Below are 12,269 nucleotides of genomic sequence, written 5' to 3'. Positions count from 1 at the left end.
AGGAGAGGCCAAGGGATTCTAGGCCTACAGTTCTGCAGCACAGTCTATCACTGGTGTAAATCAGGACAGGAACTGATGTAAATCAGGACGACAGGAACTCAGCCAAAGCAGGAACCTGGAAGCAGGAGCTGACTCAGAGGCCATTGAGGGGTGTGGCTTTACTGGTTTTCTCATCATGGCTTGCTCAGCCTGATTTTTTTGTTTTGTTTTATTTTTAGTAGCTCTAGGACCATCAGCCCCCGGGGTGGCCCCATCTACTGTGGACTAGACCTTCCTGTATCAACCATTAATTAAAAAAATATTCTATAGGCTTGCCATAGTCCAACCTTATAAAAGCATTCTCTCAATTGAGTCATCCCCTCTCCTGGGACTCTAGCTTGTGCAAGATGACGTAAAACGAGCTGGCACAATGGAGCCCTTGCCCTTCTTCATGCAGATACCATCTGCCTATATTCGGATGCAGCAGTGACAGAGTGGGTTTGGTAACAAAAACCTTTTCAACAGAAACAACAATGGAGACACGGAGTGTACACGCCTGGTGATCAAATTACTCATGCTTTACACACCAACATGGAGTGTGGACTAAAAAGCATATAAGCTTGAGAATGTAGCATGGGGTGGAAAAATAAGGTTTTACAAAAAGCAGCGGAAAGAAATTGGTGGAATGAGATAAAAGGAGGAGTCTCTGTTAGGACTTCAAATATGCAGACATTTGTTAAAGCTGTTGTTACCCAGCTAGAAGAATTCTTGATTGACTTTTGGCTTAATACACTGACAATTCAATCAACAATCTACTCCCAAGGAACAGATGGACTTACTAGCTAGAGGAAAGCTCAACTCCGAAGCTGACTCATGAAAACAAAGACTCTTAGTTAGATAAGAATCGTGGTACCCTCAGCCACCATGACATCTGAATGACTGTGGGATAAGAAGACTGTGAGACCCAAGGACCTGGTTTGCAGCAAGAGTGAGGTCAAAGCCTTGAAATCCCATCCTGCAGGAGTAGGGCTGCTTCCTCCCTGTCTTCACGGCCTGCCTCTGCCACCGTTGAGGTCATTACATAGCCTGGTGGCCAGGTTAGCACTCATGCCTAACTCTGAGATCCTGTCTAACCCACCTCTTCGGCTCCCTCCCATCTAGCCCAGGACCTAAATGGTGCCTGGATACTCCAAGGGAAAAGATGGGGGTGGAGGAAACAACAGATCATTAGGGAGGAGAGGTTGAATAGACTCCAAATTCATGAGATCTGAGATGGAGCCATAAAAGAAAATATGGCTCAGTGGAAGAAGATGCTCAAAGGGAATCTAGTTCAAGACATTGAGATGAGCCGGTGACTGTGTGAGTTCTCTACCAGGAAGAGACAGCAGCAAAGCTACACAGCTTCCATTTTACAAGCTCACTTAAGCCTTGAGTGGCATGAAAGCAGCTGTCTACAAAAAGTTCTGTGGTTACAAATATTTTATGGAGCTGGGGAGATGGCTCAGCAGATGAAAGTACTCCTTGGATGGGCCTGACAACCTAAGGTTCAATGCCAGTTGCTCATGTAAATGCTGGACAGAGTGCTGCATATCTGTAATCCCAGTCCTCCCAGGATGAGAGGACAAGACAGGAAGCAGAAGTGGAATCTAACATAAGCTTGCAGGTTAGCTAGCCTGGGGTGTAGAGCACTGCTGTCAACAGGGGAACTGCCTCGAACAAAGTAGAAGGATGCCAGAGGTTGTCCCCTGACTCCCACATGGGTGCAATAGCAGGAATGCACCCTCACACACAAACACATATACAACAAACACACATGTGTGCATAAATATAAGAAAAATCAGTATCTAAAAATACTTTATATACTTATCAGAATCTAACAGTAACTTATGAAATCGCAAATTAAAAAAAAAAATTGTCTTCTTAGAGGAGCAGAGATGAGGAGGACACAACATCTGTCCCAACACCAGGAGTAACTGGGACCAGCAGGACCCAGACAGGCAGGAAATCTGCCATCCCAGTGGCACTGGTTTCTTTCAATCTGTCTGGGCTGGTGCTCTGAGCAAACCTTGGGCACAAATTTTGCAGCCAGTCCCAGAACACCCAGAGGAAGTCCTGCTCCTGGGCGCTCTAATGGCCCAGGATCACAGGATCCCAGAATCACAGGATCACAGAGACAGCTTGACTCTGAGGAGTTTTGACACAACCAGGATCACAGGAAGGACAGGCTCCAGTCAGATTTAGTCAGGGAATGTAGCACTAGAGAAAACCAGATGGCCTGAGGCAAGTGTAAAAACATAAGCAACAGAAACCAAGGTTACTTGGCATCATCAGAACCCAATTCTCCCACCATAGCAAGTCCTGGACACACCATCACTCTGGAAAAGCAAGATTCAGATCTAAAATCACTTCTCATGATGATGATACAGGACTTTAAGAATGACATAAACAACTCCATTAAATAAATACAGGAGAACACAGGTAGACAGCTAGGAGCCCTTAAAGAGGAAACACAAAAATCCCTTAAAAAATTACAGGAAAACACAATCAAACAGGTGAAGGAAATGAACAAAACCATCCAGGATCTAAAAATGGAAATAGAAACAATAAAGAAATCACAAAGGGAGACAACCCTAGAGTTAGAAAACCTAGGAAAGAGATCAGGAGTCATAGATGCAAGCATCACCAACAGAATACAAAAGATAGAAGAGAGAATCTCAGGTATAGAAGATACCATAGAAAACATTGACACAACAATCAAAGAAAATGCAAAAAGCAAAAAGATCCTAACCAAAAATATCAGGGAAATCCAGGACACAATGAGAAGACCAAACCTAAGGATAATAGTTATAGAAGAGAGTGAAGATTCCAAACTTAAAGAGCCAATAAATATCTTCAACAAAATTATAGAAGAAAACTTCCCTAACCTAAAGAAAGAGATGCCCATAAACATACAAGAAGCCTACAGAACTCCAAATAGACTGGAACAGAAAAGAAATTCCTCCAGTCACATAATAATAAAAACACCAAATGCACTAAACAAAGAAAGAATTTTAAAAGCAGTAAGGGAAAAAGGTCAAGTAACCTATAAAGGCAGGCCTATCAGAATTACACCAGACTTCTCACCAGAGACCATGAAAGCTAGAAGATCCTGGGCAGATGTCATACAGACCCTAAGAGAGCACAAATGCCTGCCCAGGCTACTATACCCAGCAAAACTCTCAATTACCATAGATTAAGAAAACAAGACATTCCATGACAAATGAAATTTACACAATATCTTTCCACAAATCCAGCCCTACAAAGGATAATAAATGGAAAATACCAACATAAAGAGCAAAACTACACCCTAGAAGAAACAAGAAAGTAATCTTTCAATAAACCCATATAAACCTAATTCCACTTACAACAACAAAAATAACAGGAAGCAACAATTACTTTTTTTAATATCTTAATATGAAAATTAATATTACCAACATATCTTAATCAATTGAAATCCAAAAATATGAGGAATTTTAGAAATTCGTTGGCTGTCATCCAGTGGTCTTTCTAATTTGGTAATTGGAGAAATAGGTCCAATATTGTACAATCTATATTCTCTTTCTGCTTGTTTGTACATGACAGTGTCTTGCTGGGTTCCACATAATGGTCTTGAAATCAGGCTTCTCCTATCTCAGACTTTCTATTAGTAGGATTGTCTATTTGATGTTTTTACACTATTCTATGATTTTCAGAACAGCTTACATATTTCAAAATTGTATACAGCCAAAAGAAACAGACAATTAACTTGGGAGATGGTTTGTAAGAGAACAACAAAGAGTGAGCCTGAATGCTTTGCTTGACGTTTATAACTATTGTATCAATTTTGAAGAAGAGGACTTTATAAGTTACTCTTTCTCTGAGATGAATGCTTCTCAAAATCATCACAACTAATGAACCAGATTCTTACCCTCATCTAATGTCTGTGCCACCCTCCAAGCAGAACCATTGTTCATTGAAACAGTTGGTGAATGACTTCATGGATAGACCATCTTAACACACACACCATTTCTTAAATGAATGTACCCTATTCTCTATATGCTGATAATGAAGACAATCACTCAAGTCAAATAGCTTTGACCATAGCAGGAAGTCTGTATCCAAAAATCGTGCCTACAACTCATTCCTTGGCCCAGCAGAACTGTCAACTCTCAGCTTAGTTACAATGAAGGTAAAATCCTTTGGTGATGTGAGGGTCATTGAAGTACAGCCTTATTACAATGAAACCCAATGTCTAAAAATTGTTCTTATTTTGGGCTTGTACCACGGTAGGAGCCAAGATTTTAAGCTCTACTAAAACCAAACCAAACAAACCAAGCAAAAAGATTTTATCTATTTATGTTCATTTAAAAAATACTAGTAGTGATGTATTATTTTAAAATATACAGTTAATATGTTTGGAGTTATTTAAAATTTATATTGAGAAAAACTTATGTATTTTCAGTATTGCTGTAGACCAGCATCTACATAAGACTGTTCAATTGATTGTTTTATATCAAACAATTTTTATAATACTTATTTTTATTATAATATTTTATAAATTTTAAAGAATATGACAAATTAAAAAAAAACAAACAGTATTGCAGGTATTGAAGGGGGGTCTCTGGGAGGAGTTGAGGTACAAAAAGTAAACAAGAATGTGATGTAACTCTATTTACTTAAAATATGTTTTTAAACGTTAACAAATTCAGATAAATTGAAATCATATATCTTTTCTCATCATAATGCAATAACACTTAAATCAATAAAAAAAATTGTCTTCTTTCTAGTGAAGTGCTAATGTTTGAGTTAAGATGTAAAAAAATGATCAGAAATAATTCAGTCAAGATTTCTATAAAGCAATTTCAAGACAACAAGCTCCCTATAGTTAAGTAACATTTCCAGGTCAATAAATGAAAGCAAGGACTTCTTAAAGTGCAGTAACTTTTGTGGAGACACAGAAGGTAGATAAATCATATCCTAATTTTTAAAGCTGGCTAGAAGTTATATCTCTACAACTCCTTCCATGGGTATTTTGTTCCTCATTTTAAGAAAGAATGAAGTTGCCACACTTTGGTCTTCCTTCTTCTTGAGTTTCTTGTGGTTTGTGGGTTGTTCTTTGTGTATTCCGAACTTCTGAGTTAATAACCATTTATCAGAGAGTGCATACCATGTGTGTTCTTTTGTGATTGGGTTACCTCACTCAGGATGATATTCTCTAGGTTCATCCATTTCCCCAAGAATGTCATAAATTCATTATTTTGAATAACTGAGTAGTACCCCATTGTTTAGATATACCACATTTTCTGTATCCATCCCTCTGTTGAGGGATATCTGGCTATTATAAATAAGGCTGCTATGAACATGGTGGAGCATGTGTCCTTATTACATGTTGGAGCATCTTCTGGGTATATGCCCAGGAGTGGTATAGCTGGGTCCTCTGGTAGTACTATGTCCAATTTCCTGAGGAACCGCTGAACTGATTTCCAGAGTGGTTGTACCAGCTTGCAGTCCTACCAGCAATGAAGGAGTGTTCCTCTTTCTCCACAACCTCGCCAACATCTGCTGTCATGAAAGTACAATCCAGAGACTGCTCCACCTGGGAATCCTTCCCATATTCAATCATCAAATCCAGACACTATTGTGGATGCCGGCAAGTGCTGGATGACTGGAGCCTGAGATAGCTGTCTCCTGACAGGCTCTGACAGTGCCTGACTAATACAGAAGTAGAGGCTCACAGCCATCCATTGGACTGAGTACAGGGTCCCCAATGAAGGAGCTAGAGAAAGGACCCAAGGAGCTGAAGGGTTTGCAGTCCCTTAGGATGAACAACAATATGAACTAACTAGTACCCTCAGAGCTCCCAGGGACTCAACCACCAACCAAAGAGTACACATGGTGGGACTCATGGCTCCAGCAGCATATGTATAGCAGAGGATGGCCTAGTTGGTCATCAATGGGAGGAGAGGCCCTTGGCCCTGTGAAGGTTCTATGAACCAATGTAGGGGAATGCCAGGGCCAGTAAGCAGGAGGGAGCAGGGGGAGGGGGGAGGGGACAGGGGTTTGTTTTAGTTTTAGTTTTATCATTTTATTTTATTTATTTATTTATTTTTTATTTTTTATTTTTGGAGAGGAACCTGGGAAAGGAGATATTGTGAATAAAGAAAACATCTAATAAAAAAAGAAGTTATGTCTCAAGTACATCTCTCTCTCCCATCACTCCCTTCCTCCCTCCCTGCTGCACGCCCCACCCCTGCCTCCTGATCACAAAGTGAATAATTTTGCTCCACAATATGCCACTACCGAGATATGCATGGCCACAGTATCAAACTCAATGAGACCAATCCATTACTTAACCTGAATTCTCCAAAACTGTGAGCCAGAATAAGCCCGTTTTCTCAGGTATTTGTTACAATTGTGGAGACTTGACACAAAGATTTCAGGTGAGCACTTGGAAATACTTTTGTTGCCCTGGCGAATGGGTAAGAGGAACAGAAGATCCAGAAAAGATAATGATATGGGCTTCACACAGGATCCCATGTCATAATGGGTTAAATCAAATAAAACTAAATATGTTAAGGGTAGATGCAATATTTTCCTCTACATCAAAATAGAACACAGTGGTCACCAGAGAGTGACCACATGGGGCAAAGAGAGATGTGATGAAGCAGCAAAGAACAGACAATAATCTAGAGACTCCAGCGGAGACCTCAGCAGGACTAAACAAGGCGAGAAGCTGGAGGGGAGTAACAGAGAAGGAAGAAGGCACCGCGAGGAAGTGTCCTACTTTCTCCTGTGATGGTGGTCCAAGTGTAGTTTTATAAGAACTATAGGAAACACAGAAAAGATATGGGGAAATGAGTAAGAAAAGCCAGCTCCTGGAATGGTAGAAAGAGCAGCGGGAAGAGTTGAAAACGTTTGTTTCCAAATAGTCTCCTGTGGACAAGATAGGGATCATGTACTGGGTAAAAGGCTGACAGGATGGAGCACACACTTGCTCACTATGTTGCCTGGAGGCTGGGGAAAGCCATGGAAAGCTGACCTAAGTCTATTTCAAACAAAGTGCAACCCTCTTGTGATAGCTATAAACTCTAGGTCTGTCTCTGGCCTGTCCCCCACTCATTCTACCCACCTCTCCCACCGAGTCACAACACATCATCTACCTCTCTTCTTCCTGTATTCCAAATGCAGCAAATTTAACCATTTAACCACCCCCCAAGTCATGCACTTGCTTTTCCAGTTGCCTAAATATTTCCCTCCAGATGTGCATGCTGGGCATTTCTCATCATTAATGTCTTCAATATTAAAATGAATTTTTGACAATGACCTAATTATTGAAATGGGGTGCTGATGTACTGAGGTCTCTCTCTAGGTTATACTTAATGTTTGTTTCATAAAGCTGAATGCCCTGGTATTAGGTACATTAGCAATTATTGTAACTTCTGGGTGAGTTTATCCTTAATCATTCTGTGGTGATCTTTTCTGTCTCTTTCTACAAGTTTGACATCTGTCCCAGAAGATTAGTTCCCATTTTAATATAACAGCATATTTAATACCTTCACTTTCACTTCTGTGAACCATGGAATGAATTGACAAATAAACACCATGACAAAGCTATGGCTTAAGGAAGTGACTGTGAATGGCCGAGTCTCTCCGGGTTGACAACGGTCCATTCTTTTCTGCTTTATTACATTTTAAAGGACTCTAAAAGGCAATCCTGACATAAGGTCCTGGGCCCAAACCAAAACCAATGAAGCAAGACAGGCTCAACATGCAAGGCATTTAAATAAAAGTGTCCATGTTTTACTTACAAATTAAAAATAACCACATTCATGTTAACAGGCCAAGGTCTGGCAAGTATCTAAGAAATACTTGCTTATATGCCATAAAACTCATTGAGCATTGGCCAAGCACCTTCAAGCTTTGGCTAGGAGTAGCATGCTTTCTCATTTAGGTTTCTTTGCCAGGAGTGCCCCAAAAGTGATGACCAAGCACACTAGGGCAGAAAAGATGTCCTGAGTGGTTCACATGCAGCTCCTTGACCCACACAATGAGACCGCATTAGACTCGTGTTCTACATGGGCCACTGGGAATCCCTGATGTAGCCAGACTGGGCCTCTGAGAAAATGATTTCTTATCTAACCTGTCAGCACTTATGTAAATACACGTCTTCCTAATTAATCCCTTTCAGTGTAGGGGTAGCCAGGCTTAGAATGTCAGCTACTCAGCAGGAAAACGGGGAGTTGAAGGCCCGACTGGGGTACAGTGTGGGTTCTAGGCCAGCCTTGGCAGCTTGCTGAGACTTGGTCTCAAAATAAAAAAATAAAAAATAAGAAGAGACTGGATATGTAGCTCAGTAGTAGAGTGCTTGCATAGCTGTAAAAGGCCCTGAGTTCAATCCTCAGTACTGAAAAACACACACACACACACACACACACATACACACACACATACACACACACACATACACACACACACACACACACACACACACACACACACACACACCTAAGATCCTATCCCTTCCTCTCTTCCTCCAACCCTTCCTGTCACTTCTCTTTAGAAATGTTTTTAGAAGCCACACTCCAGCCAAATGATGAAATCACTCATCTTTCTGTAGCACTGACCCATGTCCTGTGACTGTGCCAAATGCCCTTCAAAGCAGCTGCATACCTCCCCTCCTTAGGCAGCCATGGGTAGAGAACAAGATGGACGGTCTCTAACCCCTCCTCCCCCTTCCTTGTTAATTGGCTCCCGTTTTTATCTCTCTCCACACAGACCTCTCCATATGGCCCATTTATTTCTAATACTACTTGATTTTGTTGCTATTCAGGATTGCCCATATTTTTCCAAGCTCTTTGAACAAAATGTTAAATACATTCATGTTACTTGAATCAATTAAAAGTGCAACCCTGGAGAGCCCAGATGAATTTGGGAGACATTGTAGCACTGGATAACAGGTTTGGAATCACCCAAGCTTGTTGCCAAATGCCACTTCAGTGACCCTGAGCAGTTACTAGCTATGTGACCTTGAACAAATTACTTAACCTTTCTATGCCAGTTTCCAAATGGAAAAGCAAGCACGTTCATAAAAGGGATGAGGTAATTAAGTAAAATAGTTCAGGGCTTAGCATTTAATATCTTTCCTCCGTCTTCCGCTTTCGACTGCCAGGAAAACCATCACTATGAACTATACTAATTAATCATATTAATGCAGAGGCTCAGGGAGCCAACCTTACAAACATCCATCTAACAGATTGTCTTCAATAGAAGAGAGGCATTAGAAATATTATTTGGCCCCTCCCCATTTCCATACTGATGGTGTTTTCTCAATAACAAGAGAACTCAGTCAGTTCTACTTTATCTCACACTAGAAGAATCAAGTATAGAAGATTTTGTTTAATCTTACAAACATCCATAAAAGCTCTTTTCAAATGCCTTCAGCCCCATGTTCCCAACATTGCATTAACACCCGACTAAAGGACAAGGCTGCAATTATTTGCAGAGCAAACAGGCATGAGACCATGACAGCATGGGCACCTTCAGTGCCAGGTTGGCCAGTGCCTAAGTACATGCGCTTTGCTTGAATCCTCAAGGACTTGACTTCTTGTTCATAAAATGAAGACAATAAAGGAAAAACAATACATGTAAAGTCTGTAAGCAGGTACTCAGAGCATATGAAATCCTTCTCTTCAGTGGGAAACGCTCGCTGAATTAGAGTGTGTGTTTTGACTGGGGTTGCTAAGCTACACCATCTCAGGTACACACAGTGTTTGAGCACAAAGGCGGACTTTGTATCTTTGATGTTAGGCAGGAAGGTGATGTTCAACAAATATCTGATAGTTTGCTTTGGCTCGGATAGAAGTACTTTGTGTACCCACTACCAAGCCTAGGATCGCCTTCATAACCTTTGCAGGTAGGAATGCTCCTAATTGGCTGAGTCTCCAGCATCCTAATCTAATGAGAAGGTCCTATCTCATCAGCACCTTTTCTTCATTTCCTGTGCAGAACTCTCTGCAGAAAGCAAGCATCTTGATGCATTTGGATCTCTGCTAAAGCTTCCATCCTGCCCATCCGTTAGCTGTAGGATGATAAGGTTTTGGAACAGACTTGAGGGAAGAGGAGTAACTCAATAATTATCTTAAATTGGCACCAATACCCTAATGATGTGTTTATATGTAATCTAAAAGTTGATGTATGTCTCCTTTTTCAGTTTGACAAGATGGTTGGAATAATCTTTAGAGGCCATTGACTCATGAGGACAGTGGGAGCTTTGGCCTTTGGAGACAAGGCTGGTCTAAGGGAATAGGTTGGCCAAATGGCTGAAGTATGTGCTTGGGACAGGATTGAGAGCCAGAGCAAATCAAGAAAATAAAAAGCCCATCTGTATTTTTTAAGACTCGTTTTATTTTTATTTTGGTGTGTGTGTGTGTGTGTGTGTGTGTGTGTGTGTGTGTGTGTGTGTGCTCATGTGCACATGTATGTGAAGGGTCCCTCAGAGGCCAGAGGAGGGCATCAGATCCCCTGGAGCTAGAGTTTCAGCTAGCTGTGAGTTGTCTAATGTGGGTTCTGTGAACTGACCCGAAGGCCTCCTGGAGGATAGCATGTGCTCTGAACTTCTGAGTCATCTCTCCAGTCCCCTCAACTCTGTTTCTAACATAGCTTTGCATTAAAAAAAAAAAAAATTACGGTCATTTATTTCTTTAGAAAATCCTCACTCTAAAAGACATAATTCCATCTAAGCAACAGGGAGAAATCAAAGTAACACAAAAAATCAGATCAGTGGGGGTTAAGGGAAACGTGACAGGCTAAGGGAGACATGAAGCAAGTTTCAGGAGATGTGTAAATGCTTAGCTCTTTGTTTTATAGTGGTTACAAACACATATACATTTAGAAAACTTATTCAACTATATTCTCAAATGATAAGACTTCGCTGTACATAATCATACCTCTAAGCACTTAGTTACTTTAAAAGCTACGGCTTCTTTCATCTAGAAAGACTGGTGTCAGTACACTTATAGGCATCCTATCATGCATTTTATTATACATTTCAATGTATTTATACAAAGGATAGCATCACCTTATAAATTAAATGTAACAAGCTTTTTATTCATTTTACTTCTTACTCCCTTACCTGAGTGTGTACCCACCATCCAAGACAGCTGCCTCCCCCCCTCCCGCCACCCCCCCCAACTTTCTTGGCAACACCCAAGAGAGAAGGAACATTGGTCCGGGGAGGGCGAGACAGGAAGTTGCTTTGGCTCTCACAGCCTCTGGGATCTCATTATTGATGACTTAACAACCATTACACACTTAGTGAGTAAGGCCTTGCTATATAAAGATTGTGTTGCAGCATCTGCTGTTGATAGTTTAATGGCAACTGCTTGCTTGAAGAAGCCACTGGAGGCTCCTGCTGCTGTCTGTGAATACAGCCCCCCTGTTTCTGAAAAGGTGATTCTATCTGTATGTTGATGCCTGGCACACAACTCTATGCATCTGGAGTTTTGACAGATACATCTTAATGGGGGGGGCTCAGGGGGGGCTGCTCAGACAAGAGTACATTCTCACTGTGCCTTCCAAAGACAAAGCCATCGTCTTCCAGTGTTTAGAATTCTTGTCTGTCTTGTCTGTGCAAGACCTCAGAGCGTAAGGAAGGACTCCGGGTACAAAGCCAAGCCAGCCCCCTGTCTCCATGGCTGCTGGCCTGGAGTCCTGGCTGTTGGACACGGGTTACACCTGGTCCTGCCTCTGCCCTTGGGAATGCTCATGACCATGTGAGCAGGTAACGCGGCAGCCCAGGGAGGTAGTATTTTCATGTGTGGGAAGTAAACAACAAATTCTAACTATGACATAATCCGTCTCTAGGCTAGCTGGTTCCTGGAGACCAGGAAAAGTAGCTCGGGAAATAGCCAATTTTGGTAGGGACGAAATTAATTCCACTCAAATGATAGAAAAGCAACAGGAGCAAAGCCCCGAACTTAGTGAGTCATGTAGACCAGTGCCCAGAGCTCAGGACCATCTGTGGATAAGGGCTTAATCAGCGCTTCCTGGTGACTCAGTTTTACACCTCTTTGAGGAGGAGGAGGAGGTCTGGGAACCAGGGACAGGCTGGTCCATGCGGTATGACTCGCTGGGTTTTCCCCATGTCCAGGAAGTAGTCAAGCTTGTAGCTAAATTTCAGCACCTTCCTGATCCAGGTGGGCAGGAAGTGCCTGAGTTCTTTGGGGTCATACCTGGGGGTGGGAGAACCCACCAAACGGGACTGGCTGTTCCTG

The sequence above is a fragment of the Mastomys coucha genome, unplaced genomic scaffold (assembly GCF_008632895.1).
Source record: "Mastomys coucha isolate ucsf_1 unplaced genomic scaffold, UCSF_Mcou_1 pScaffold16, whole genome shotgun sequence".
NCBI lineage: Eukaryota > Metazoa > Chordata > Mammalia > Rodentia > Muridae > Mastomys > Mastomys coucha.
This window is presented reverse-complemented; position numbering follows the sequence as displayed.